At 39.8% G+C, this 27,439-nt stretch overlaps 1 protein-coding gene across 20 annotated transcripts in view; it reads left to right on the forward strand.

The window, feature by feature from the left end:
- The window catches only part of TENM2 (teneurin transmembrane protein 2), a 1,520,094-nt gene that overhangs the window by 732,541 nt on the left and 760,114 nt on the right, over positions 1-27,439 (forward strand). Inside the window, exon 1 of one of the 20 annotated variants that reach the window (XM_039484048.1) lies at positions 25,478-25,634. The exons of the other annotated variants lie outside the window; for them this stretch is intronic. The gene's annotated coding sequence lies outside the window, so the exon portion shown is untranslated. Of the gene's footprint in view, positions 1-25,477; positions 25,635-27,439 lie in introns of those variants that run through there. 20 annotated transcript variants of the gene reach the window in all.

Consider the following 27,439-nt stretch of genomic DNA (forward strand, 5'->3'; position numbering starts at 1 on the left):
GGTTTACACGAGAAGCACTACATTAGCACTGATGCAGCTGTGCCACTGTAGCGCATCTGGTGAAGGTGGTCTATGCCAACAGGAGAGTGCTCTCCTATCAGCATAATGACTCCACCTCCGTGAGAAGCAGAAGCTATGTTGGTGGGAAAACATCTCCCACCGACATAGCACTCAGGTCACTATAACTTGCAAATTTTTCATGCCCCTGAGCAACACAAGTTAGATCAACTTTAGAGGTAGTGTAGATCTGCCCTCAGAAGCACTTCTGGCCCTCATGAACTGTTTGACCTGAAAGGAATGAGGTCTCTATGTGTCCTGGTGCACTCACCTCTGCAGAGGGCTCCCCATCTCCTGCAATACATCTACCTCCTGGCTGTACTTCCCCAATGCATCTTGTTCTGATGACTCTGTCGGTACCACCTTTAATGCAAGACCTTGACTCCTCTGAATTTGAGGATATGGACATTGGGCACAGTCCACCGCTTCCGTTATGGGAACATGACTACCAGAGGGTTCCGATGGCTCTGTGGCATTTCCTCCTGTGCGTTACCCAAGAAGCTGGTGTCTGGCTCCTTGGGCAAAGTACAACAGCAGCAGGATCAACCAGGTAGGCCATATTGGAACTCATGGCCCCAGTATACGCCTTCAGAACATTCTCGTTTGGCTTCAAAGAACTCCCTTGTTTCACTGCCCTGCCCTTCATCCAGTAGACATCCAGCAATGGAGTTTGATGATGCAGCGATCAGCCCAGCTCCAGTTGATCTGAAGAGGTTCCCTTCGTTTCCAAATACAAGTGTGTCGTCATCACCTTCCTCCCTTCCAGACAACTATCATCAGATTCAACATTGTCCTACAGACAATAGCCAATGCTCTTGAGATCCCACTGGAAGAGGTGCAGGGCAGTCTGCACCAATTATTAGGCATTCTGCATGCATCAGTATTGGCAAGGGTGGCCTTACCACTTAACACTGTTCTTCAACTGTTGCACACCATGTGGCATACCCCGGCAACATGTGCACCAATCCTGAAGAGGGCTGAGAAAAGATACTACATTCCCCGCCCCCCAAAGGGTCAGAATTTTTATTTTCACACCCTTCTTCTAACTTCTTGGTAATACAGCCTGTGTCAGAGTGGACCAAACAACACCACCAGAGACTAGACCTCATGGATTGAAAGGTCTTCTCCTCAGCTGGGCTACAGTTCCATATCTCTAACTACATGGCACTGATGGCCAACTATGGAAGAATTAGCACATAAGTTATCTCAGCGGGGTCGTCCTCAATTCCAAGCAATTTTACAGGGTCGCCAAGTCCATATATCAGGCTGCACTCGATTCAGTGGACACATCCTCATGTGTATGGGCTACCAGAATTGTCATGAGGAGGGAATCATGGTTACATTCCTTAGGTTCCTCTAGAGAGGTGAAGAACAAAATCGAGGACCTTCTCTTTGACTTCTCTTCTCTTCAACCAAAAACTGATTCCTTACACTCACTAAAAGATCTCGGAGCCACCTTACAATCCTGGGGCACCAAACTCCTTTACACTAGCGCCAAAAAGAAAATTTTATTGCCCACCACCAGTCCAACGCTGTAGAACTCCACACTTCTACTACCAATGGGCCTATGAATCTCCTCAGAAGTGCCCCTACGGTACACAGAGCCCATCCACCTGTTTCAGCATTGCAGACCTCTGAGCAATACACTTAATCATTATGAAAGCAGTATTTCTGAGTGCATCTAGATAGCAGTCAACCACTCTGTACAAAAACGCACCTGCCCTCTGCCCTTTCAGTGGTCATCTCAAGCTCTTTCTACTAGTTTGGACAAGTGGATCTTGTCTTTCATGCTGCCAGGGCCGGCTCCAAGTTTTTTGCCGCTCCAAGCAAAAAAAAATTTCCCACGCCCTCCCGGCCCTGCCCCAACTCCGCCCCTTCCTCGCCTCATTCCAACCCCTTCCCCAAATCCCCAGCCCTGTCTCCTCTCCCAGGCATGCCACATTTCCTCTCCTACCCCTCCCTCCCAGCTCACCTCCGTTCTGCCTGCTCCCCTGAGCGCGCCGCCACCACTCTGCTTCTCCCCGCTCCCTCCCAGGCTTGCCGCAAAACAGCTGATTCATGCGGCAAGCCTGGGAGGGAGGGGGGAGAAGCAGAGCAGTGGCGCACTCGGGGGAGCAGGTGGCAGTGGAACAGAGGTGAGGTGGGGGGAGCGGTTCCTCTGCCCCCCCCCGGGTTACTTCCTGCAGCCCGCTCTGCGCCCCTCACCTCTGCAGCTCACCTCCCGCTCAGGGCCGGCTCCTGGATTTTTGCGCCCCAAGCAAAAAAAAAAAAAAAAAAAAAGGGAGCCAGAGTGCCACCCCTTGGAAAGTGCCACCCCAAGCACATGCTTGGAGCACTGGTGCCTAGAGATGGCCCTGTATGCTGCTACACCATAGTTTGACCATGCTTCGTCCACGTCCCCCACCCACTCCCCAGAGATCTTTCTCATGACTGGTCACCCTCTCCCCAGAGATCTTTCTCACAACAATATTCTGATCCTAAATGTGGACTCTGAGTTGCAGAGAGGAGCAGCAGAGCTCCCCATAAGCTCCCCATAAGCAGCAGAGCTCCCCATATCACAGGACGGATTCCAGAGCCTACTAGAACAAATAGCTCCGATAACCTCCAAACCTTCAGTCTCAACCAGGACCTGCCTTTCCATCCTAGGGCACGTGGTGGTATGCACATACATCACACACTTTGCCCACCTTCACCTTTGTCTACAACTATGGCTCCAAAGAATCTATTCTCCTATGCACCAGTTCATGGACACCATAACCTCCAGTGGAACATTGAGTAGCTCTTCTCTTCATTGGTGGAAACACCTGCTACAAGTCTGCTCTGGTATGCCCATGCTCACTGACTGTGACAGTAATAAGGGACACTTCTTATTCAGGCTGAGGCACTCACATTGGATCATGCGAGAGGCCAGGATACATAAACATATTGAATTTCAGGTAGTATGCAAAACATGCCACATGTTCTTACCAGCTATCTGCTATTGCCACTTGTCAGACAACACGACCACAGCATACTATATAAACAAGGGAGCACAAGGACCCCAGTGCTGTATATGGAGGCAATTATTCTCAGACATCATATCCTTTTTCCAGCAGCCTACCTGCCTTGAAACTAGAATGTGATCTGCTGAGATAATCTGCGGAACTTTGCAACTGACCACAAATAGGAGTTGCATGATACAGTAATCACAGACATATTGCTGGGATACACCAATCAGAGACCTCTTTACATCACACCACCACCACCAACTGCACCCAGTATTGTTCCAGGGAGGACTTTGTGCCCACTCATTGGGTGATTCTCTGGTCGTTGATTTGGTCAGACCAGACGAACTACTCCCGCCCTCCCTCCCCCCACACACACTCCAATCCTGCGGTCTCCACAAACTCCAGTGCGGGAGAACATTGGCCATTCTGATCGCTCTGTTTTGGCCTCGCCAATTCTGATTCCCTCTTCTCCACATGTTGAAGCAACCTCTCCCAGTCCGGACATTTCCGTAACTGCTGAGACAACACAATGGCAGATTCAGGCATCCAGATCCATGGATGCCACACTTGACTGCATGGTTTTCAGATGAACACCTCCATGAGAATGGTCATTGGCATATATAGATACACATACTCTCTCTCTCTCTCTCTCTCTCCTGTTTACATGAAGTGTGTATGAACAGGAGAGTAGGCATAGTTTAACAATTTGCACACTGTGTTTTCAAGTATCAGGGAGTAGTTGTGTTAGTCTGTATCCACAAATACAACAAGGAGTCCGGTGGCACCTTAAAGACTAGCAGATTTATTTGGTTATAAGCTTTTGTGGGTAAAAAGCTCACTTCTTCAGATGCATCTTAAGAAGCGATGTTTTTTACCCACGAAAGCTTATGCCCAAATAAATCTGCTAGTCTTTAAGGTGCCACCGGACTCCTTGTTCTTACTGTGTTTTCAGTGTCTGCAATAGCTGGTGTGAATTAAACGCTGTGCGGTTCCAAATGTAGTTAGGAAAATGTAAAGAGAAGTATTTGCACATGCAGTTTCCAGCTGCAGACGTCTAGGAATTTACAAATGCTAATTTATTCAAAGTTCGAGTGGGTGTTTTTATGGGATTTAAATTTTGCAGGAAATAGACGTGTTTTAAATGGGTAGTCCTGAAAGTAATTTTTCTTTTCGCTACTGTAGGAAGAATTTGAATGATTTTTGCCTTTAAATGGTTTCAGATATTTTCCCAATATTTTGTCCCTTCTGCCAGTAAAGCTCTCTGTGGTGTGACTTGTTGACATATATCCGTTTGATTAACCATGGCATTAAGACTACATAAAGCAGCTGCTTTAAGTTGAGATCTTAGATGATAGTTGTTTTTGAGAATTGCAGTAAAAATCTGTCAAGTACAAGACTGAGTTGTACCATTTTCATTTTTGATCGATGAAGGCTTGACACTGAAATTCTTGATGTAAAAGTTATACTCAGGGCTGGAAAGCTTAAAATTAGACCTTCAAACTTTGGTTTGGTGTTCTGATGTGCATGTTACCCTGTCTTTCTGCTCTGCATATCTGTTTCATTATTTTGTGAGCAGACAGGTCTTCAAAAGTTATAAATGCCTCTGTGAGTTAGTTTGGGTGAAGGGGAATGGTGATGGCATACAAAAACCTCTTGCCTTTTGTTGTCAGTTTTAAATCAGAGTTGATAATGACTGAAAATCATTACAGTCTGATAGCTAGTTTAGATCCTTGTGTGAAATGAGTTTTATGGTTTGTCTAGTTCCTAGCAAACATACCAACCAAAAGAAAAAATCCTCTCCATCATAGTTGTTGACTGTCGTCAGACTACTTTGCAGTGTTGGTGTGAAAATGTGGAAAATGAGCGTGGTAGGCTATGTCTGTCACCAGGCTGCAGTGCCATTACATTTAGGAGGGATTCTGACTTGGGCATTGTCATAATCCCATAGACAGTAGCTTCATCCCATTGGCTCAGCCAAATTCATACATCAAATGTCTGAACCTGTGGTTCCTTTTATACTGAGCAGAATTACTATTGCAAAAGAACATCAATAGAGAAAACTAACCAGCCTCACAATTGTCTAAAACCCAGCTCATGTTTCATATTAGTGGGTGAACTATCCAATGCTTGGTGAATTCTGCTTCACAATGATAGTAAGAGCCGACATCAAAGGATCAAAAAGCATCATAGCTATGAATGCTGAGCTGCCACAAACCAATTATCCCTGTGGTAACTTTTCTGACACCTGTTCTCACCATTGTTTATTTTGATGTTTAGCATAGACAGAAATGCAAATATAATTCAACACCCCCGTGTGGGTAACATTATTGTCCAGTCAGTTTGAAAAATTCAGCTCTTCAGTTTATTGGGGGAAAAGATTCTAACGTTACAAATTTGTCATAAAAGGTGAAGAATCTCTTTTTTAAATGTTCCATGTTAAGATGAATAGAAATATTGTTACTCTGTCAAACCTTTGCAAAGATGTGTGAGAAAGTAGTTCTAACACCTTTTTAATATTGGAGTATCTTACAGCCTTCTGGTATGGTGTGGATTTGTCTATATGCTATGCATTTTGCTTCCAAAGAGATTCACTTCATTTTTTTTTATAAGAGAACATTTTTTCCAACTTCATGTACTGATACAACAGAAGGAAGGTAGATTAGCAGTGAAGACTTTGAGAGTAGGGGGATATGTTGGGGGTCTTGGTTTTGTTTTAAAACCATGCTTTAAAGAAGTCACTTTGAAATAAAAATGTATATATGTGGACTTTTGTAACCAGGATATATTTAAAAGATGATTTGTCACTTTAGAACTCTGCTACGTTTACAGAGAACTTGAATTGGCTGGTTGCAACTGTCCACTTCTATGCAAGTAGAGCTGGGAAGCACTAGATGCAAGCAGTGATTCTGTTGCACCCTACAGGTAGTAGCTGGGTGGAGTCCTAATCATCTCTCCACGTATTTAGTAGTATTATCAAAAGAGATGTTGCATTTTAAGTGTCCATGTTTTAGGTTTAAAATTTAATTTTCAGCTGTAGCAGTTCCAGAATCAACCTTGAGGAAAAGTGTACAAAAATTGAATGGATGCACAATTCTTGAGTTCTTCACTTGACAGTCCTGTCTCACAAGTTCTGCCTTTCTGCTTGAGCCAAACCCCAGGCTTTCAGCCATCAGAGAAAGTTGTTACTCAGTATTTGTATTGCGCTGACTGCTTTCTCATCCACTCAATCTCAAGTCATATCTAGTTCAGCAGTAAATCTCTGCTGGGAATGATCAGAACAAATAGTGTGTGCTTGAAGATATTAAAAAATCAGTGGAACAAACACAAACTTATTTAACAATGCCCAACAGCCTTTTATAATACTTGGAATATCTTGCCAAAGTGGACTGAGTATCATTTTGTATTTCATTACCTTTCCTTTTAGATAGAGACATAATATCAGTGGAGGAAAAACAAGTTATAACATGTGTACATCTCCACTAATTTATTTTTTATTCTTAACCTTATACAAATGTATATGGCTGGTAGCTTGTTCTAATTCACACTGATGTCCAATAGGAATATTCTGACATTAAGCAAGTACTTTACAATGACCATAGCGCATGATTATTTTATAGTAAATGTGTCCCTTTTACATGTCTCTATTTTAGCGCTTGCTTTCATGCTCTGTGAGTCAATGGATTATATATAATACAGGGGAAACTTGAATATATTGTGGTTAATAAAGAGGAGTGAGTCACAAAGGGGAGTAAGACACCCAATTCCCATTGAATTTCAACTTGTGTTAATATCTCAAAATAATCCTCAGTCTTTGGATATTTGATTGCTTCGTGTGTGTATATGTTGGACAAATTGTCTCTAAGGGACAAAAGAATCCTATGAGAATAATAATTAAAAGGGGAACTACATGGGGCACCTAAGCTTTCGTCTCTTCAGACAGGAGATGAAAAGTGGATATTAGTTTACTGTTCTTATTCTTGTTCCTCTGCTTGCACATCACAACGTCGCCATCCAATAATAGTTCAGTGGGGCCAGATTGTGATGACCTGACTTACATAAAACAGTATGTGTCATGGTTACAAGGCTAGCTGCAGCTCTGCTCCTGTCCGGTTGTGTCTGACAGCACCCATCTTGGGCCTTTTACCATTTATCTCATGATTGTTCCACTCTTAGACCAACATTGGGCTACTCTCTGAAATCCAAAGCCTTCGTTTCTTGTGGCCAGTGATAACAGCCTATAGGCTTCTTAATATAAATTGTTTTTATATACCAGTTGGATCCAAGCTTTAGAGAGAGTGATTTTAAAACCACAAATAGTATTTGTATATTTCGTCTCATCAAGACTTAAGCTTTGCTCTAAGCTAAGTTTGGTGGGCTTCCCTCTTGAGTTAGAGAAAGACATGAACCAACTGACCTGTTCTTTGAAAGCCAAGAAGCTCTTGGGACACAGCCTGGTCTCAATTTCTCCCCAGGAATCTGCCTCTCCTCTTAGAGAGAATTGTCATAGCCACCCACTGTCCCTTGTGCATATCTGGGCCCAATTACCACATTACTCAATGATGTCTCTGTTAGAGTCCAGCTGTAAAGTTATCCTTTTTGTCTCAGTTTTCCTAGTTAACCAGAGGATGCAGTAGGGCCACCTCCTCCTGGCCCATTGTTTGGGTAGTTGGACCCATTCAGTGTTAATGGTTGGCCTGTGTGCTGTCTACCCCTGTAAATGAGGGTAATGAAACTGGCTATTCCCTTTTGATTGTCTGGGATTATGTCTATAGCACGATCGTCAGGATACTTAAGGTAAATCAACAAGGGGTGAAGTCAATGCACATAAGTTTAAAGCCTGTTAAACATCATGTGGCTGCTCTCCAAGAGTGAAGTGGCATTAACTTGCTGTAACTTCCTCCTCCTTGGGAGAGTATATATCATCAAGTACCCCCACATTCATTGCTGTCCCTTACTTCCTGGGCAGTCCCATTGATATCAGTGGGTGAATTACTACTTACTGTGAATGAAGAGATCAGAATCTGGCCCTTGGAGAGCATTGTGTCACAGTGTAATTAGGAAAAACGCTAATCTAGGAGGAATGTGGAAAGGGAGAGTGAATGGAGGGATCATAAAATAAAACTAAGCAAACAAGAATGGGAGGGGTCTGATTCCTCACAAGGTTTTGTAATAACAGTGGTTCTCAACCACGGGTATGCATGCCCCTGGGGTACGCTGAGGTCTTCCAGGTGGTACATCAACTCATCTAGATATTTGCCTAGTTTTACAACAGGCTACATAAAAAGCATTAGTGAAGTCAGTACAAACTAAAATGTCATACAGACAGTGACTTGTTTATACTGCCCTATACACTACTATACGCTGAAATGTAAGTACAGTATTTATATTCCAATTGATTTATTTTATAATTATATGGTAACAATGAGAATGGAAGCAATTTTTCAGTAATAGTGTGCTGAGACGCTTTTGTATTTTTATGTCTGATTTTGTAAGTTTTTAACTGAGGGAAAAGTTAGGGGTATGCAAGAAAAATTAGACTCCTGAACGGGGTACAGTAGTCTGGGCAGGTTGGGAGCCACTGCTCTAATAGATGAAAAATAGAATCACTAAACAGAATGAAAAAAAATATCTGGGCAGCTGTGTCTTCAAGTTAGGCTTGGAAGAACTCAATTTTTTTAAATTGGTAAATGTTGGTAATTATTGGCTTCCTCACACCCACCCACATGCCAGTGAAACTATATTTCCATCAACGATCAAAATTTACAGATAGGCAACATAAGAAAATTATGCTTGAGAATTGATTAGTCAAAATCCAGTGATTTGTTAGAAATGGAATAGTGAATAAATAGTAAAAACAGGTATGATTTGTCGATTTAAGGATATTTACTTGATGTTGATCATTTTGTATTTTAAGTTTTTATGAAGTTTTAACTTTCTGAACCTTAACGTCTGCTATTATTAAATAAATGTCTCACATCCATAATTTCTCACTAGTATGAAAGTTTAAATAGATAATCTAAAGAATGCTTAAAATAAACATCAATATCATCTATTGAAATTATTTTAAAAAACTCAAATTGTCAAAACTAATTAGTGCATTTCCCTGCAGTATAATACTGTTGTTCAATGAAATGGTGCATTAGGACCTGATACTGGAAACCTTATTACCTAGCTCTGTGCTTGCTGTCTCGTGTGGTCCCATTGACTTCCCATGGGCCTATGCTAGATATTTACTAAGTGCCTGTAAATGTGGTCTGTTCATCACCTGCAAAAAATCACCCACTTAATTTTTAAAACTTATTTTAGTAAGAGCTGGAATGTGCAATCCTTATACCAGTGGGCACCCACTCCCCATTTCAGCATGGCACATAAGCACTTGCCTAACTTTAGACACCTGAGTAGTCTCATTGAATTCAATGGAACTGCTCACATGCCTAAAGCTGGACCCATGCTTGGGTTCCTTACTGAATAAGGGCTTTACGTAAGTAGCCCATTGACTCCAGTAAGGATACGACTGTGAGGGAGCCCTTATCAGCCGTCCCGCCTTTTGTGATAAGTGTCTTATGGTATGTGCCACTGTAATACATTGGAACCCTTGAGCAGTTCACTTCTGTGCTTCACAAGATACTCACGGGGTTACAACCCATACTACATATGCTATCATTACATTTGTACACTGAAGTAAGGAATAATATCAAATATGTATTGAGCTAGCACTGTTAAATTCAAATTCTTTTTTTAAAGGCTTCTGCATACATTTCATAGGAAAGTTGGGACATAAAAGTTGATTTGTTTTTTATTAATTATTTTTTAAAAAAATGCAAAGATATGAACCAGGGTGGATAAAAATCAATGACTAAAAAAAATGGATTTTTTAATTTAAATCAGATTTTTTTGATAAAAAGATTTCTGAGGAAAAAACTCTATATCTAAAGATAGTTTTAATGTAAGATACATTATAGCTCAAAGACATCTCATCATGGAATAGGGATTATAAATTCTAATAATATAGTATGAGACAATATATTCGTGTAATGTTTAAGAAAAGTTTTGTAAATGAGTTCCAGTAGTTCATGGATTAGGGACCCAATTTTATGGGTTCCAGGGGCTTCTGTACAGATTATTTAGGTATGGGAGAGAGTGTGGGGTGTGGGAGGGGGTGTGATATGCAGGAAGGGGCTCAGGGCAAGGGATTGCATCAGAGGAGGGGTGCAGGGTGTATGAGGGGCCTCAGGAAAGGGGTGCAGGAGGGGTGCGAGGTGCGGCAGGGGGCTCAGGGCAGGGAGTGCAGGGTGCAGCAGGGGGCTTAGGGCAGGGAGTTGGGGTGCAGGGTGCAGGAGGGGTTTGGGCTCCAGGGTGGCACTGGCACGCACTGGGTCAGCATGCACCGGGGCCAGGAAGCGCTGCGGCCCCTGGGGGGTGGGGGGCTCTGGGTGTGTTGCCCTTGCCGCGCCTCTAGGTACCACCCCTGAAGCTCCCATTGGTCGCGGTTCCCTGTTCCCAGCCAATGGGAACTGCGGAGCACAGTGCCTGGATGCAGGGGCAATGCACGGAGCCCTCTGCCCGCCCCCCCCACCCAGGGGTCACAGGACGTGGTGCCGGCGGCACCACAGGCTGGATCCAAAGCCCTGAGGGGCCGGATCTGGCTTATGGGCCGTAGTTTGCCCACCCTGGTCTAGGAGATACCATCGGGGTGCTTAGTTTTACAGTTCTCAAACTGTGGATTTGCGTCTCCAGAGATAACATGCTTGTTAACAGCAAAAATGTTTTTAAATAAATAATATATAGAGGTGAGAAATAACAGACCTCAACCCTATTGTCCCTCTGCAAATTTGTGTTCACAGAGTCAATCCCTTTTCTCTATCTAAAAGTGTGAAGTTTCAAAAAAATCAATGAATAGAAGATTGTCGGGGGGTGGAATAGATCTGGAAAAGGAGAAGTCTGGATATAAATGTGAGAAGGGAGGGACAGGCAGTAGAAACAAAAGTGAAACTGAGCAGTGTATTCCAGAAGTCTTGAGGTCTTTCTGAGTGTAGCCTTAATTGATTTGAGATCTACCATACCATTCTCTCACTAAAAGGGAAAACATATAATGGCAGCAAGCCATAAAAGATACCCAGTCTGGGAATATTTTAATGAAGTTCCTCTATCTGTGGGTAAGACAGGCATGCGTGCAAAACCCAAACAGTGCAACAAAGAAATGCAAGGCAACGTCATGAGAAGTGTTCCTTCTCAGGAGGAAGCTGCGTTGAAGATGATGAAAGGAACATGTCTGAACATGCAGGATCTTCAGCTTGGTAAACTTTTTTATTTAATGCTTCTTTCTTAAGGACTGCCTATCTTCCTTCTGGACTATTCTTGAAGTCTCATGTTTGAGCAAAAAATATAGTTGTTACTCTGGTACAGTAACTCCTCGCTTAATGTTTTAGTTATGTTCCTGAAAAATTCTACTTTAAGCTAAACAATGTTAATCAAATACAATTTCCCCATAAGAATTAATGTAAATGGGGGGGGTTAGGTTCCAGGGAGATTTTTTTCGCCGGAGAAAAGACACATATATATAATATACACACATACACACACACAATAAGTTTTAAACAGTTTAGTACTGTACACAGCAATGATGATTGTGAAGCTTGGTTGAGGTGGTGAAGTCAGAGGGTGGAAGAGGGTGGGATATTTCCCAGGGAATGCCTTACTGCTAAATGGTGAACTAGCACTTGGCTGAGCCCTCAAGGGTTAACACATTGTTAATGTTGCCTCACACTCTACAAGGCAGCATGAATGGAGGGAGGGGATACAGCATGACAGAGAGAGACAGAGACACACACCGTGTGTGAGAGAGACAGACATGCATTGCCCCTTTAAGTATGCTGACACTACTCTAAGTACACTGCCTTATTACATAGATCAGCAAGTTGAGACGGCAGCTGCTGAGAGCAAACTTCCTCCATCCTGAGCCCTGTCATGTCCCCCCTGCTCTGTGGTGATGACCCAATGGGGTAAAGGATCTGGGGCCAGGAGGGAGGGGGACACCCTGATAGCATCCCTCTTCTCCCCTTCTCCCAGCAGGCAAGAGGCTCCCGGGAGCAGCTCCAAGGCCAAGGGTAGGAGCAGTACACAGCAGTGAGGGGGAGAAACAGCTGAACTGCCCAGCAACTGATACCCTTCTGGGTAGCTGCCACACAGGGAACTTAGGGAAGCGGGGAGCTGATAGAGGGGCTGCCAGTCCACCCTGGTTCCAAGCCTCCACCAGCTAGCTCCAATGGGCTGTTCTTTCTACAAGCAGTGGACAATGCAGGCAGCTGCCAAAAAGCATAAGAGAGCATTGTACAACTTTAAACGGGCATGTTCCCTAAATGATCAGCAATGAAACAACACTAACCGGGATGACTTTAAGTGAGGAGTTACTGTACTATCATTTTAGATGCAGTTGTGATATGAAAAATAAATAGCTGAAATAGGCAGATCTTCCTTTCACAATTTCACCTTTAAAGTAGTACTGAGTGTCAATGAATGCAATGAGCAGTTGGTAATAATAATTAAATAACTGCATTGACTTATTTTATTTAGGAGAATCCATCCTCAACCTACAGGATTCTGAAGACTATCCACTTTCAAGATCACCATCATTTTCTATAGTTTCAGAGTTATCTGCCAATGATTGTGTTTCAGTCACATCTTGTATGTCACATAGCCACAATATATCACCTGTAGAAAAAAGAAAAAGAACAACTCCATGATCCAGAAATGCCAATAGATAAGATTGTGATAAGGACCTGCAGATTACAAAAAGAGGTAATTGATGAAAAAAAATGCCTGGTTTGTTTATGCAACAAACTCTCCTTTCTGTATGATTGAGAACCCACACTTCATTAACATGGTTCAGTCATTAAGACCAGGATACAGTCCACCCAACAGAGCAGATGTTACAGGCAAATTGCTGGATAAAGTGTATGAATGAGAAATTCATCAGTGTGCAAAAGGTCTAAATTGTTAACCTGAGTCTTGATGGGTGGAGCATGTCCACAATGATCCTGTTGTATGTGCTTGTGTGACAACAGAAGAAGAGAATGTCTTCCTTACAGAAACAATTGATACATCAGGAAATGCACGCACAGAAGAATACTTACAAGAAGTAGCAGTAAAAGGTATAACAAACTGTGAAAAAAAATGTCAAATATCTAGTATGCAGCTTGGTCACAGACAATGCTGCAAATGTATCCAAGATGAGAAGAAATTATTTAGAAGAGAGTGAAGAGAATCCCAAGCTAACAACATACGGTTGCAGTGCTCATTTGATGCACCTCCTAGCCAAAGACTTCAGTGGTCCAGAAATAAAGGCTAATGTTGTTGAAATTGCAAAATACTTCTATAACAACCACTTTGCAGCAGCTGTTCTGAAAAAAGTGGGAGGAACCAAGCTAACTCTCCCACAAGACATGTGATGGAAGTCATGGAACTCAGTAGTGGACTGTTTTGAGCACTATATCAAGAACTGGCCTAATCTGATGATAGTTTGTGAACAAAATTGTGAAAAAATAGCTGGCTCTGTCACAGCCAAAGTTCCAACATTGGGCTTAAGAGAAATGTTAAATGCATGTTGAGTATCCTGAAGCCTATTTCTGTAGTCTTGAACAAAATGCAGGGAAATAACTGTTTTATTGCTGACGCTGTTGGAAATTTGGAAGGAACTGAGTGAAATCTTAAAAAGAGAAATATGAAATGACAGAGTTAAATTACAAGCATTAAAAAAACAAATGGGACAAGCACTGTCTCAGCTCATTTTCTTGCAGATAGTCTCAATACTCGGTACCAGGGTCAAACCTTAACTGCTGAAGAAGAGGAGTTGGCTATGACATGGACATTAAGCAATCATCCCTCCATAATGCCCAATATAACAAACTTCAGAGCTAAGGGTGAACCATTCAAGAAATATATGTTTGCCGATGATATTTTAAAGAAAGTCACACCTGTGGAAGTCACTTAAGCACTTGGATTCAGAAACTGTTGAAGCAATAATCTCACTTTTAACAGCAGTAGCTGTTTCTGCCAGTGTAGAAAGAATATTTTCTTCCTTTGGACTAATTCATTCCAAATTGAGAAATTGTTTGGGACCTGAAAAAGCAGGAAAGCTTGTTTTTCTTTTCCAGATTATGGACAAACACGAAAATGAAAGTGAATACAACCAAGTTAGCTGCCAAAGCCAATATTTTAAGTTTCTCATGTTGACCTGGCTGACATAGTCAATTCAATTTTTTTTCTAAATATTTCAGTTAACTATTTTAGTTAAAAACAATTTTAACAGAAACAAACCTAATTTTAAAAAATGTGAATGTTTAACTAAATTAGAAAATTCATATGCTAGTTTTGTTAAAATACTATGTTTGCTGTTGAAGAAAAAAAATCCACAATATATAACATTGTTGTTTTAGTTAAATAAAACAATTGAAATGTCTGTCTGGTGATGTTCGCCTCCTAATACAACATGGCAAGAAAATCCTCCAAATATTAATGATTAACCTGTTGAATTGGAGATAGTTCACCTCCCAATGATTTCATAAATATCTGCTTCAATTACCTTTGGTACATGAAATAACCAACAATCATTCATTTTCTGATATAGCTGTAAAACTAATCTGAAACGTTTTCAAAATAAATCACTTTAAAAATGTATAGCGTACACCTTCTAAAAATGAAACCTACATCTATCTCTGAGTTGTGAAGAATATGTATTAAGGTTATAACAACCAACAAGAATGCACTTTTATGTAGAAATCCATGATTAAATTCTTCCTGACTAGTGATTTAAATTGTGATTTAAATAAATTTGATTTAAATCAAAACCACCCTAATACGAACAATAGATTGTGGAAATTGCTAATGTGGTTTTAAAAATGTGTTTTTCACCGCCTCTTTTTTTTTCTTCTGAAATATATCACCTGCATTAGTTGATATTTTACCACCTTCTTGAGCAAGATATTTTATACACTTGCTTTCTGGAATATTCCATTGATACCATTAACTGAGCTATGTAAAGGGATCATCTGAGCATAATTTTAAAAAAAAGAGAATATACCATGGGGAAAATAAGTACATTTAGAAAATTCAACTTCTAACCAGGCTTCTATCACTTAAACTTCTAGCTTTAGTCAAGTGACCCTCAGAGATGTAACTCTAAGTTCAGATGATAATGCAGTCACCCTAAAATTGCAGGTATTCAGATTTGAATCACATTAGCATAGGAGATTCTCTCCCCCTCTGCTCCCCCTCCCCCATTACTGTCCCTGGCATTCATTATAAGAAAGGCTTCTTGGAGAGGGAGTGAGGAAACATCTTTTGTGCACATGAACATATGTACAGCTTTCTTTTGAGAAACAAAGGTCATAGAAATCATAATAGTGGCTCATTCCAGCAGTTCTGGGTAGCTCTTACTCTATGGCAAGGGTCATTAAATAGCATGAGGAAAAGATTAATGTAAACTTTTCCTCTTGTGAGCTTTCAAAATATCTTTGTATTCTGTAACTCTTGCCTTACACTGACTACCAGTTATACCTGTTAAGTTGTATCTGTTGAAAAAGTCCTAGTGCTGTAAAAGGAAATTATTTAAATCAGCCAGCGAGCATAGGATCCAACATGTGATCAGTTAGTTTCAGCAGCATTGATCTTCTTTGACAAGATAGAAAAAATGAAATTGGAGTTAAAGAACTCCATAATCAATTAACTATATGTTGAAAACTGATGGCTTTGACAGATGACCAGATTAGTAATTATACAGCAGGACTAAATGTATTAAAGTGTAACTGTAACTCTAATATGTATTTGTAGCAAAAATACTAGCCTGCTTAGTAATAAAGTATAGTGATCACCATTAAAGTCAGCATTTATCTGCAGTTCACACCCCAGTATCTGAGCTAATGCAATTGTTTACAATTGCAAGTATGCAGATATAGGTAGATGCTGATTTTGTAATGGGGACCAGTTCATTCAAGAGTTCTGCTTTCTGTTTACTGCCAGAATAAAATTTCCTTTGTTTCAATATATCAGAAATTCTTTCATGTAATTAAAAAAACAAAAACAACGCAATTTAAATGTTTTAAAAAGTCATCACTGACAGGACAGATAATAGGGTAATTTGTATGTTCCTATGTATTTTCGCATTGCTGCTTTGCTTTGCTGATGTATACTTAAATAAATTCTCCTGAAATTGATTTACATTCTTTGGGAGCCACATTTGGGAGGGGGCAGTGCATGCCAAAAAACAGAACAAAACATGGTTTCTTTTGTAAGAAGAACGTATGAAAAACTCTCATAAAATCTCTTCCTACCATTTAAATTTCCCTATACATTTCAGTGTGTTTAGTGTGACTCATTTAAAAATTCCTCTTGTTGAATCAAGCCCCTAAAGTCAAGTTCACAAATGCAGACCTGTTTATTCAAACAAACAGAATTAGTCCATATTTTGTTTGCTTTTTGGAGGAGCATCTTGGTTCCTCGGTGCCAGGTTATCTTTAGACATTCTTTGGTTTACTTTTAAAACAAACTGTATTCATAGTGGGCCAAAAGGAACCATTAGTTAATCTAATCTGAATTACAGGCCATTACATTTCACCCAGTTATCCCTGTATTGAGTCCAATAGCTTGCTTAGCTATAGCATATCTTCCAGAAAGGCATCAAGTCTCGATTTGAAACCATGACGAGATGGAGAATCCATCACTTGGCTTCATAGTTATTCCCATGATTAATCACCCTCACCCTGTTAAGAATTTGTGCCTTTTTTCCTATTTGAATTTTTCTGCATTTAGCTTCTAGCCTTTCTCCAATAGATTAAAAAGCTTTTGGGGGCCTGGTATTTTCTCCCCGAGAAGATATTTACCCACTATAATCTGTCTTCTTTTTGAAAAGTTAAACAAATCAAGCTCTGTTTGTCTCACTGTGAGTCATTTTGTCCAGCCCTCAGATAATTTTGTGCCTCTTTTCTGCACCCTGTCTAATTTTAAACATCCTCTCTAAAATGTATTCACCAAAATTGTATGCAATATTTTAGTATCCATCTCACCAATGCTATGTGCAAACATCTACCTACTTCTACTCACTACTTCTCTGTTTATAAATCTGAGGATTACATTAACACTTTTTGCCACAGCATTGCAGTGGGAGATCACGTTCAGTTTTTTGTCCACTCTGACCCCTAAATCCTTGTCAGTCTAGGTTACTGAAATAGAAAAAATAGCATCCAGATATTTAAATCTACGGCTACTCTTTCTTTAAAAGTACTTAGCTGGAAGTATCATAGAATGAATACTACAGTACATATCTGTGAATGTAGACCATATTGGAAACAGAGATTTACTGTCCCAAAGTGTAATGCTTACTCAGCCATCTGATGAGATTTGAGCACTAAACTGTTTGAGAGGGATGCATAAAGCTGTTTTATTACAAGATGCTGTTATGAATTATAGCAGCTTTCCTTATGGTATACTGCTGTTGCCAAACAAGTTACATGAATATAAGCAGTTTTATTTGTAATTTTTTTTTTTTTTTGCTTCCGTTACCTTAGAATAGTTGAGTTATGGCTTCTTTTCATTCCTGTTCTTCCTCAACTGGCAGTCCCTACATATTGCTATACTCAAAGTCAATGTGTTTTTTTAAAAGTATTTAGAGAAAAGCCTATTTGGGGTACAGAGTGGGTCTCTGGTGTTTTTGTGTTTGATGTCTTGTTGAGACGACTGCTGAAAAGAACTAGCATTTTGATTCTCAAGGAGGAATATGCTTAGACCTGTTGTTTTCCCCATTCCTGTAAAATAAAATAATAAAGGAAATAATGGATTTTGGTTGAGTCTCGAATTTGTGGTAGTCAAACAAAAGGAGGGTGAATAGAATACAACACATAAGGAAATGTTATGCAAATGAGTGTAGTTATGGGTTGAAATTTTGTGGCTAGAGTCCAAGCATGGATTAAAATTCTCTTCACAGACTTAGTGTAGAATTGATTTTTCCTGGACGTTGCAAAGTGAATTTGAGCAGTTTATGACTACTTTTTTAATAGGAATAATTATAGTTGATATTAACAATAGTAACCATCATGCCTTGTGCTCTTGGCCGTCCTGTCTCATGACTGTGTGATGGTAGTCTGCCACACTATTTAATACAGTGTGGTTTTGGGGATACAGTTTGATGGTAACATATTACGTAAAATAGATTAATAGAAAAGTGCAATCAGATCACTCACTTTATCCCCCATCTAATGGAGGATTATTCCCTGAAGAATGATTTGTCCAGTGTCATTTTAAGTCTCAAGGGTGGGAATTTCTGTCACTTTCCATAACAGATCTTAACTGATCAGTCTCATTAGAGTGTGTATGGTAACACCCATTGTTTCATGTTCTCTGTGTATATATACATCTTCCTACTGTATTTTCCAATGCATGCATCCGATGAAGTGAGCTGTAGCCCATGAAAGCTTATGCTCAAATACATTTGTTAGTCTCTAAGGTGCCACAAGTACTCCTGTTCTTTTTGCAGATACAGACTAACACAGCTGCTACTCTGAAACCTTTCCGCGACAAATTATCCTAACAGTGATTGGGTATTCTATAGAATGATTTTTACTGATATTCAGCCTAACTTTTCCTTTTACAATGGGTTTTATCCTATTATCCTAGTTCTAGTGAACACCCCAGATATCAAATAATTTCCCTTTCCTGGTATTTAATACCTTTTAATTATGTGTACCTTAGTTGTTACTTAACTCAGTGTAGTCCTGACTCTCCCCTGCAACTGGTCATTCCAAATGACCAGGGGTCTGTGTTGCCATCTCTGCACTCCCTCCAGTTTATCAATATAGTTTTTTAATATATGGTACCTAGAACTGATTGCACTGTTCCTGGCGTGTTGGCATTGTATAAGCAGCTGCAAATTGGCCAAATTCAGCAATTTAAGTTAGCCTTGTCAAATTCAAAGTTTAAGTATAATTTTCTCCCCATCATCACTGCAGGTCTCTTTCAGCATACCCTATGAAAAAAGTGGAAGAACACTCAACCAAAGCTTTCAGCTGGTAATCAGCTAGCTATGTGCTGATTGCTAGTTGAAATTTTGACATGTAAATTAGTGAACACAACTGATTCACTTGCTCAATTCAATACAATGTGCTCTCTCTCTCTCTCTCTCTCTCTCTCTGTTACAGTAGTAGAATCACTCTAAGACTTAAGTCTTAGAGGAACTATTCTCAGTATATTTTTGTGCTTTGGACTAAATATGCTTCGGCAAAAGGTGGTACTATGTCTAGCAATACAATTGGTCTTGATTTGATATAATTACAAATGTCATCCCCTAAAGCAAATGGCCAACATGGGTATGCCGGCCTAACAGGATATGTTGCCTTTTTGCATTGATTTCAGTTAAGTATTTTTACAGTTGCATTTTAAAGAGACAAATATTAATTAAAACTGAATAGACAACATTATATATATATATATATATATATATATATATGGAGTTGGAGATGACCATTATCAACAACAGCTACAAGGTGACACAAAGGGAATTAAAAAAACCACAACATATTTATAGGTAGCATAAAATGTTTCTTTTGTAACAGTTTCTAGTTGTGTTGCAAACTTTTCACCTAAACATAAGGTTTCTCTAGGGAATTAACTACAATATGTGAAGAAGAACTGAAATGATGTTGGATCCCTAAGGGAAACCTGCATGGTATGTGAAAATTAATCTCAGCATGTTCCAAAGTTTTACTGCACAAATGTGTAAAAAGGTTACGATCAAGACTTTCTACGATTAAGTAATCTTTTGTAAATACCTGTTTAGTTTTAGTAACACCAGTCTGGTGGCTTGGTATCAAAGGGATGCTGCTATAATTATAATTAGTGCATAAATAGTTAACTGAAGTGCGTGCATTTGTTTCAACACTGATTTCAAGAGAATCAGCAATTTCTCGGGTGTGTGGCATGCACAATTAAATGTGTGCTTTCATAAATAGGCTATTGCTAAATTCTTGTGTGCTTAAAAAAAAATGGTACCTTGCAAGTACATACATTACCACTGAGATGTGCTTGAAGCTCTGAATTCATTAAGTAGAATGTTAATAAAATGGGGACTGCTATATCACAATTGTAATGCTGTGTCTCCCAAACTTAATGAAGGGTTATAATTTTCTAGACAACAAATTAAAAGGAGGTTAAAGTGATTGGTAAGACTGCCTACAGAATTAGCAGCATTCTAATTAAAAGAGAGGGCATTAAAGCAAATTAAAATCTTGAATTTTGAGGGATTAAAAATATTCTTAATGTGTGATTTTATTTATTTATTTATTTTTAACTATAGCCAGGAGCCAGAGATTCTATACAAGTGGTAAGAATGCAATATATTGTACTGAAAAGTGAAGGATTTTAGCCAAACATAACAGAAAAATCACGTTGTTCTCTCACAAGTACCACTGAAATCTTTGCTGACAGAGTGGGATACACTTTCAGAATTGCATAGGACTGTAGCAGCATGACTCCTACTGAAGGCAATTCAAGTATCAGTGCTAAAATCCCTATCTGAAAATCTACCTCTTCCACTAAGGCTGCTTAAATGAGTCGCTGTGCTAGGTCTGCTGATGCAGAGTAGTACTGAAAGCTCCATTATAGTGCGTTGGCTGCACTGCATGTACTATGCCGAAAGCAACATATTTTAAGCAGTGTTGTGTAGATCTGATGGCATTGATCCTTTTCCACAAAGGCCACTCCTTCAATAAATATTTACTTTTTACCCACAATATTCACTGTTTAGAATTAGCCCTTGAAAAAATTACTGACTTTGCTTTTATGATGACTTTCTACTCCAGCTGCTATTCTGGGGCAGTCTGTGATAGTTCTTTTCATGTTCTGGTATTCCAGTGAAATTTCACTGGATAATGTGAGGTACATAATGTGTTTAAAAGTACTGGAGCTGCATTTTTCTTCACATGTAGTTGGCATGTTCAGCAGCTGCAAAGTTTCAAAGTTTCAGAGCCAAGGCCCCTAAATGACGTCAGGGGAAAGGCTGAGAAGGCAACAGCATAGAACTTTCAAACCGTTATGAGTCAAGTCTTATAATATTGCAGTTTGTAGAATGTGTTTTGTCTTTTCATGTAATCAGAATAATATTTATGGAACTGAGTGTATTTGCAATAAACAGCTTTTGTGGTTATCAAACACCTTGGCATAGCTTCTGCATGTAATTGCTCTTAAAAGCTGTTTATTGCCTCATGTACTCCTCCATTGTGAACATAATGCTGTCTCCCTCCCTCATCTGTTATATAACATAACAATTTGATACCTTTATCTGTGTGTATCCACACCAAAGAATGTTGTTTGATACAGTGTTGTTCATCACAGAAATAACTGACTATATTCTACCCACTCACTCCTTATTCACCTCATGTTTAGAGAGACAGAGTAGTTCAAAGTAAAATAAATAAAACTGAAATAGCTGGTAATTGATATTTCTGTGTAGATTTCCTGTTCATTTGCCTATTTAGCTTTTGTTTGTTTGTTTTGGTGTTTCTGTGCTGCTCATAATCATAGTACGATAGAGCTGTGTAATTTTTTTTCTGTTTTTCCTCTCATTGCTGAGAGTGAATGTGAATATCTAGGTGAAGGAATAAAATTGAACTGTATCCTAGCCTACTCCCTTACCATATACCGTATCTGTGACTTGAAAAATCCATACTTTTAAAAGTGAAACACACAAGGGAGAAGACTGTCCTTAGAGTGAGGCCAGACATCTGTGAATAGTAACAAACTGAAATTAAGAGCATGACTTGGTGGATTAAAGGAACACACAGACATGAAGACCTATTTCACAGAATGGCTGTAGCAGATGTAATAATATAAAATTTACAAGTGGTTGTTCAGAAGAGTTGACTTTAACTATTATCTCTGAAACATCCCTGTCTTAAGTCATATCCCACTGTGGCATAATGGATTCTGGTGTGTGTCAGTGGACTTGAATAGGTAGAGATGTGCTCTGATTGTGGTACATTAGAGAAGTCAGAAATTGTAGATTTCAAAATAGATTTTTCTTTAGATATGTGATGTACAGTGATATTCAAATGTACAGTATTATTGTGGGCAATTCAGTTCTACCCCTGCCTATTTTCCCCCCAAATGCTAAAATTTAAGAGATACTTTTTGAGATGAAATTTTTTCATGCTTGCTTGGAGTGTAAAGCTTTTCTTTCTTTCTTTCTTTCTCAGATCATCCAGTTTCATTTGTTACAGAGTTTTTCGAGTGTGAGGGAAAAATACACATAAGATCAGAATTCATATTTTTGTTTGAAATTTTGCTTTTTGAATAACTGTAGCAAACTTAGATTGAGACACAGCTGCATCGGATTTTACTCAGGTGACAGCATAGCTTTATGCACTTGCTAACATGCATGGCAATTTAAAAGACTATTAAATTATCATTAGAAGAATGTACCTTAAGCTGCCACAGAACAAACAACATCAGGAAAAACAGTGCATCTTGTACATGAACAAGTTTAGTGGTATAAGTCAAAATACTGAACCTAAAATCCTTCTGGGAAAGATTTTCAAAGGCACACAGGAGAGTTAGGCTTTCAGCAGCTATGGAAAGTCAATGAGAGTTGAGGGCCTAATTCCCGTGTATGCCTTTAAAAAAATCCACCGTATATGTTCTGTACCCAGAGCAAATACAAGGATGTAATTTAATGTGAGATATACTGATACCATACACCTGAGAACATAAATTCAGGACTGGCTCTAGGCACCAGCAAAGCAAGCACGTGCTTGGGGCAGCACAATTCCAGGGCGGCATTCCGGCAGGGTTGTTTTTTTTTTTTCCTTGCTTGGGGCAGCAAAAAACCTAGAGCTGGCCCTGCACAAGTTGTTCACAGATAGCAGCAAAGTCTGAATTCATCCCATTATTTAGGGATAATGAGCTATTTAAAGTACCATAAATCCTTTCTTCATGAACTAATTAACTAACTTCATTATTTGCTCCTTCTGATTGAAATAGACTCTTGTGCAGAGAGCATGTAAAAGGCCTTGCATCACTTCAGCTATCAAAATAGGCCTTCAGTGAGATGGAAGTTGCGTGTAGGCCTTGTGCTGGCCTTCAGCATAGGGGAGAATTTCACCTTCTGTGATGGTCCATGAAAAGGTATTTTACTGTTCTCAGTAACTCCAAGGGAGTGTTTCCAGTTTAATTCTCTACCAAGATCTACATGCTACCAAAAACAAAGGAGGAACTCCCTTATCACTGTGGGCAACTAAATCAGCAAAGTGGAGGTATATCACCTACAAAGTCAAGCTGGGTCTTCTGGCTGAACTTCATAGCATCCTTATGGGTCTGCCTTAAATCCTGGGGACTTCTGGTTGTAAATTATAACATGCAACATACTCTGTAATATAAATCAGGGAAGAGAGGGATCTTGTAGAAGATGGCTTCTTTTGTTACTGTCAAAGAGTCTGTGGTGGTCAAATTTGTATATTCCTACTAAAAGCTCTAGTTATTTTTGGATTTGCAAGTGCAGGTAGTGGTCTTTTCTCTATTTTTAGGATACCAAATAGATTCTTTACAAAATATTTTGCTTTCTCTTCTCTCACATTGCTCCCTGCCAATTACATAACACACTCATGCTGTCTCTCCTTTCTCACGTGCATGCAAACTGTACAGAATTAAGTACTTTGAAATTTAGATTTATGACTTTCCAGAAACATTTGCTATTGAAGCTAAATGGAATGTTAATACCTTTTTGCACTGATATCGCTAAAAGGGCAGGTTAAATGGAGGTGAGAGCTGATGATCAGCAGGGAAGCCAGCCAATGGAAGGGAGAGGGCAAGAGGGGTGAGTCAGAGGCACCACTGAGGTGGGAAGCAATAGGAAAGGCAGCAGTCACCGCCAGGTGAGGATTGATAACACTGAGTATAGAAAGCAAGAGGGGAAGGTACTAGCAGGAGGCCAGGGAATTGGCACCCATTAGGAGAGCAGGAGGGAAGCCACCATTGGAAGAGGGAGAATGGGGGAACATACATGATCAGGATAATGTGAGAGACTAATTAACACTAGGAGTTGGTGCATTGGGAGGACAGGGGTAACACAGCTCTGCAAGGCTGGGGCACAGTTGGCTGATAGTTTAGGTTTTGTTGCCCATATGGCAAAAAATAATATTGAAAATAGAAACGCAAAGCATGAACCTTTGTTACCCCAAAATGGGGAAGTCAGTGCAGCCTAGATAAAAGGCTGAATTTCTCAGCCCAAATGCTTTTCTGTAGGAGGTGAGAGGAGTTAACCGTATCAGTTTTTCTGTATGCCTCCATCCTGTAATGCAAGTGGAGCTACATTTAACTTTAGAGGGTGCATGCCCTCCCTCTCTTACATAGTACTGCCTGGAAGGAAGGATATGTTGCAGTGTCTGGATACAACACATTTCTGATTTTGTGTGTGTTAAACCTTGTGTTGTAACACAAAACAAAATACTAGATAAATTAAAATGCCAGTTTTCTTATTGTATAACATGTCTGTTTTTCAGTGTTTTCCCGTCTTTCACTGTTTGAAGAGGGAAGACCAATGACTCTTTAGATTTGTTTTTAGGACTCTCCTAAGATGTCTTCTAGCACATAATGGACTCAGAGTTTTGCACCTCCTCCAGAGAGGGAGGGTTTTGCAGGTGCGGGTCAGGGAGAGGATATGTGGGTGTCATCAATCAAATGTTAAGTGACTTGATAGGCCTGCCTGACTAGTGAACACTCTCTGATAAATGGGGCACATGGCTGCTGATACATAGCAGTGTTTCTAGGCATAAGCACAATCCTGCTGATACCACTGGTACAGAACAGTGCTGAGTATGGATCTAAAAGTAAACACAAGTCAGTAAATAGCTTTTGCCTCAGTGGTAGCTCTAGCAGCAAAGTAAAATGGTGACAAATGGAAAAGGGTGTTTTTGTTTAAGCAAAAGGTTACTGTAAACAGAGGAAAAGTAATTCTAGAAGGGAGAGAAGAGCAATTGATTGGCACAGTTACTTTTTCTGTCTATGGATCAGCACTTCAGATGGCTTTAAAATCCACAGGGATATTCTTGTTAACTCATGTGCTTGAGGTTCTGCAGGGTGGGAGTTGGGAAAAGCAGGTCAGTTGCAGTCTGCCTGAAAAGCTTGCATATCTGATCAATTTGTGGCCTAGCAGAACTGAGTGTTAAACTCCCAAAGGGGCCCTGGGCTCCTGTGCACAAATAGATATCTCTGACTGGGCAACCCCAGTATAGGCTATGGGTGTGTGTCATAGGTAGCTGGTCCTTGTGAGTAAACTAGACCCAGTGTCCATGTGTCAGAGCAGGTGGGACCAGTTTAATCAATTAAAGGGGGCAGGGCTACACCTGGGGTTATAAAGGTCTGTCAAGGTGGGAAGAGGAAGAGTGATTGGACAGGCTGTTCCTGGGGAAAAGCACCACAGAGAAGTGGAGCTAGCTCTTGTGGTGGGGTCCTGGAGTAAATGTTCAGGAAGGTTGTCCCAGACCTCTGTTTCAGAATAGTAATGGATCTGGTGGAGAGCAGAACTGGCTGAATAAGGATTGGCTGAGAAGGGTGAGCTGAATAATTTTGTTTTTTGCTTAAGTTTGGATGGTAAACCTATTTAAAGGAAACTGGACAGGGCAGTGTATGCTTGGAAAGTTGGGGAGAAGCCCTGCTTCCTGACAATGTGTTTAGCTGCTACATGCCTGACTGGCAGATGTAATGCAGACAGAATTTCTCAGCTCCTCCTTTTGGGTGTTACTGATTCATGGGCAAAGGGTAGATGGCACCTCGGAGAATGTCTTTACCACATGCACTTTGAGTAATCCACCTGTGATTCAAATGACTTAGCAGCGGTCAGCTCCTAGTGAATTGATCAACAGCTGTAGCCTTGGCAAAAACAACAAAACCGAGGAAAGATGTGGAAGAGGAAAACAGTAAAGTATCTTCTTCCCCTCTGAGTCTCTTAAACCAGAATCATCCACTGAGTTAAAAATGGCTAATGAAGTTTTCTTCTCACTTCTTTCCAGGATCTCTATGAACTTCTCCACAAGATGATGCACGATAGATTTTACTATCTGCTAGTTATGTTGTTCCTGGGTATTTGATCAGGGAAAATTCATAAACACTGAATATTCATTCCATAAACATATAACCTCTTTTACTATTTCTAGAAGAGCCGCTAAATAGAAACTCATGAAATCAGTGTTCTGTGAGCAACAGTTCTGTTAAAGGGCCAAATACTCTCTGAACTTGGCGAAGCAGTTGAGAAGCAAAAGATGCTGTGTGGTCTTTTGTGTTTGCTTTTTAAGATGGCCTATAGAATATATTCAGGTATAACCTGTTTAATTTTGAAAGTTTTAAAACTAATTTACTTCAGAAAAATAATTGGCTGACAATTTGGGCTCTCTTAAACAAATAGAATACTGCAATATATAAAGCTACTGTTACTTCAGATATTTGAAGCTACAGGATTCCAAAGTGTGTGTGTGTGTGTGTGCATGTGTAGCACTCGCAGTGTGAACTGCAAAGTCATCCTCTTTCATTAGAGGCCTCCATCCCACCCTTACTTGGTCAAAAATGAGTTTAGTTCATTAAATAGCAATGCAGTAAGTACAGTGAAATAAAAGAATCATAGACATCATTAGCATTACATGTATTTTCAAATTTATTTGCCACATAAAATATGTAAATATCACATAATACACTTTAAAAGGTGTCAAAATTATGAAGCTGTTAAAATAAGCTAGAAGGTGAAATCAGACACGTTTGTTGCATGAGTTATAGTTACAACTAAGTAAGAGGGGCTGATGACTTTTCCTCTGACATGCAGAAGGATGTTTGTGCACAGAATTTAAATGTTGATCTGCTGACATTGCCAGTTGGGGGAGCATCGCTGCAGAGAAAATGCCCTTTCTTCTTAATAGGAATCAAATTTTAACACCTGGTGACCAGTGAACATAGCCAAATTATCCTTGCTCCACAGAGGGGTTTTCACCTGAAATCTGGAATAAGGCACAGGAAAAGTTTCCAAGAGCTATCAGGATTAAAAAATAAAATAAGATGGGAAAAATAACAAGATAATAACCAAAAGATGTTTTAACATTTATTGAATTGTGATGTGTTTGTGTGCTTGATATTGTCATAATGTTGCATCAGCCTCAGACATACACCATTTTAATACCCTTTAAAGTTTGGGATGAGTCTGTCAAACATGAGTACTATCGTTTAATAATAATAATAATTCTGGTAGCAACTCTATGGCTATTGCATACCTTATACACAGTTTGGCTTTTGATTAGTTAGTTAAATTCCAAAGTAATATGAGGTATAATTTAATGCACAGTCATGTGTAGTGGTAAACATGAACATGTTCA

The sequence above is a fragment of the Mauremys reevesii genome, linkage group 8 (genome assembly GCF_016161935.1).
Source record: "Mauremys reevesii isolate NIE-2019 linkage group 8, ASM1616193v1, whole genome shotgun sequence".
Classification (NCBI taxonomy): domain Eukaryota; kingdom Metazoa; phylum Chordata; order Testudines; family Geoemydidae; genus Mauremys; species Mauremys reevesii.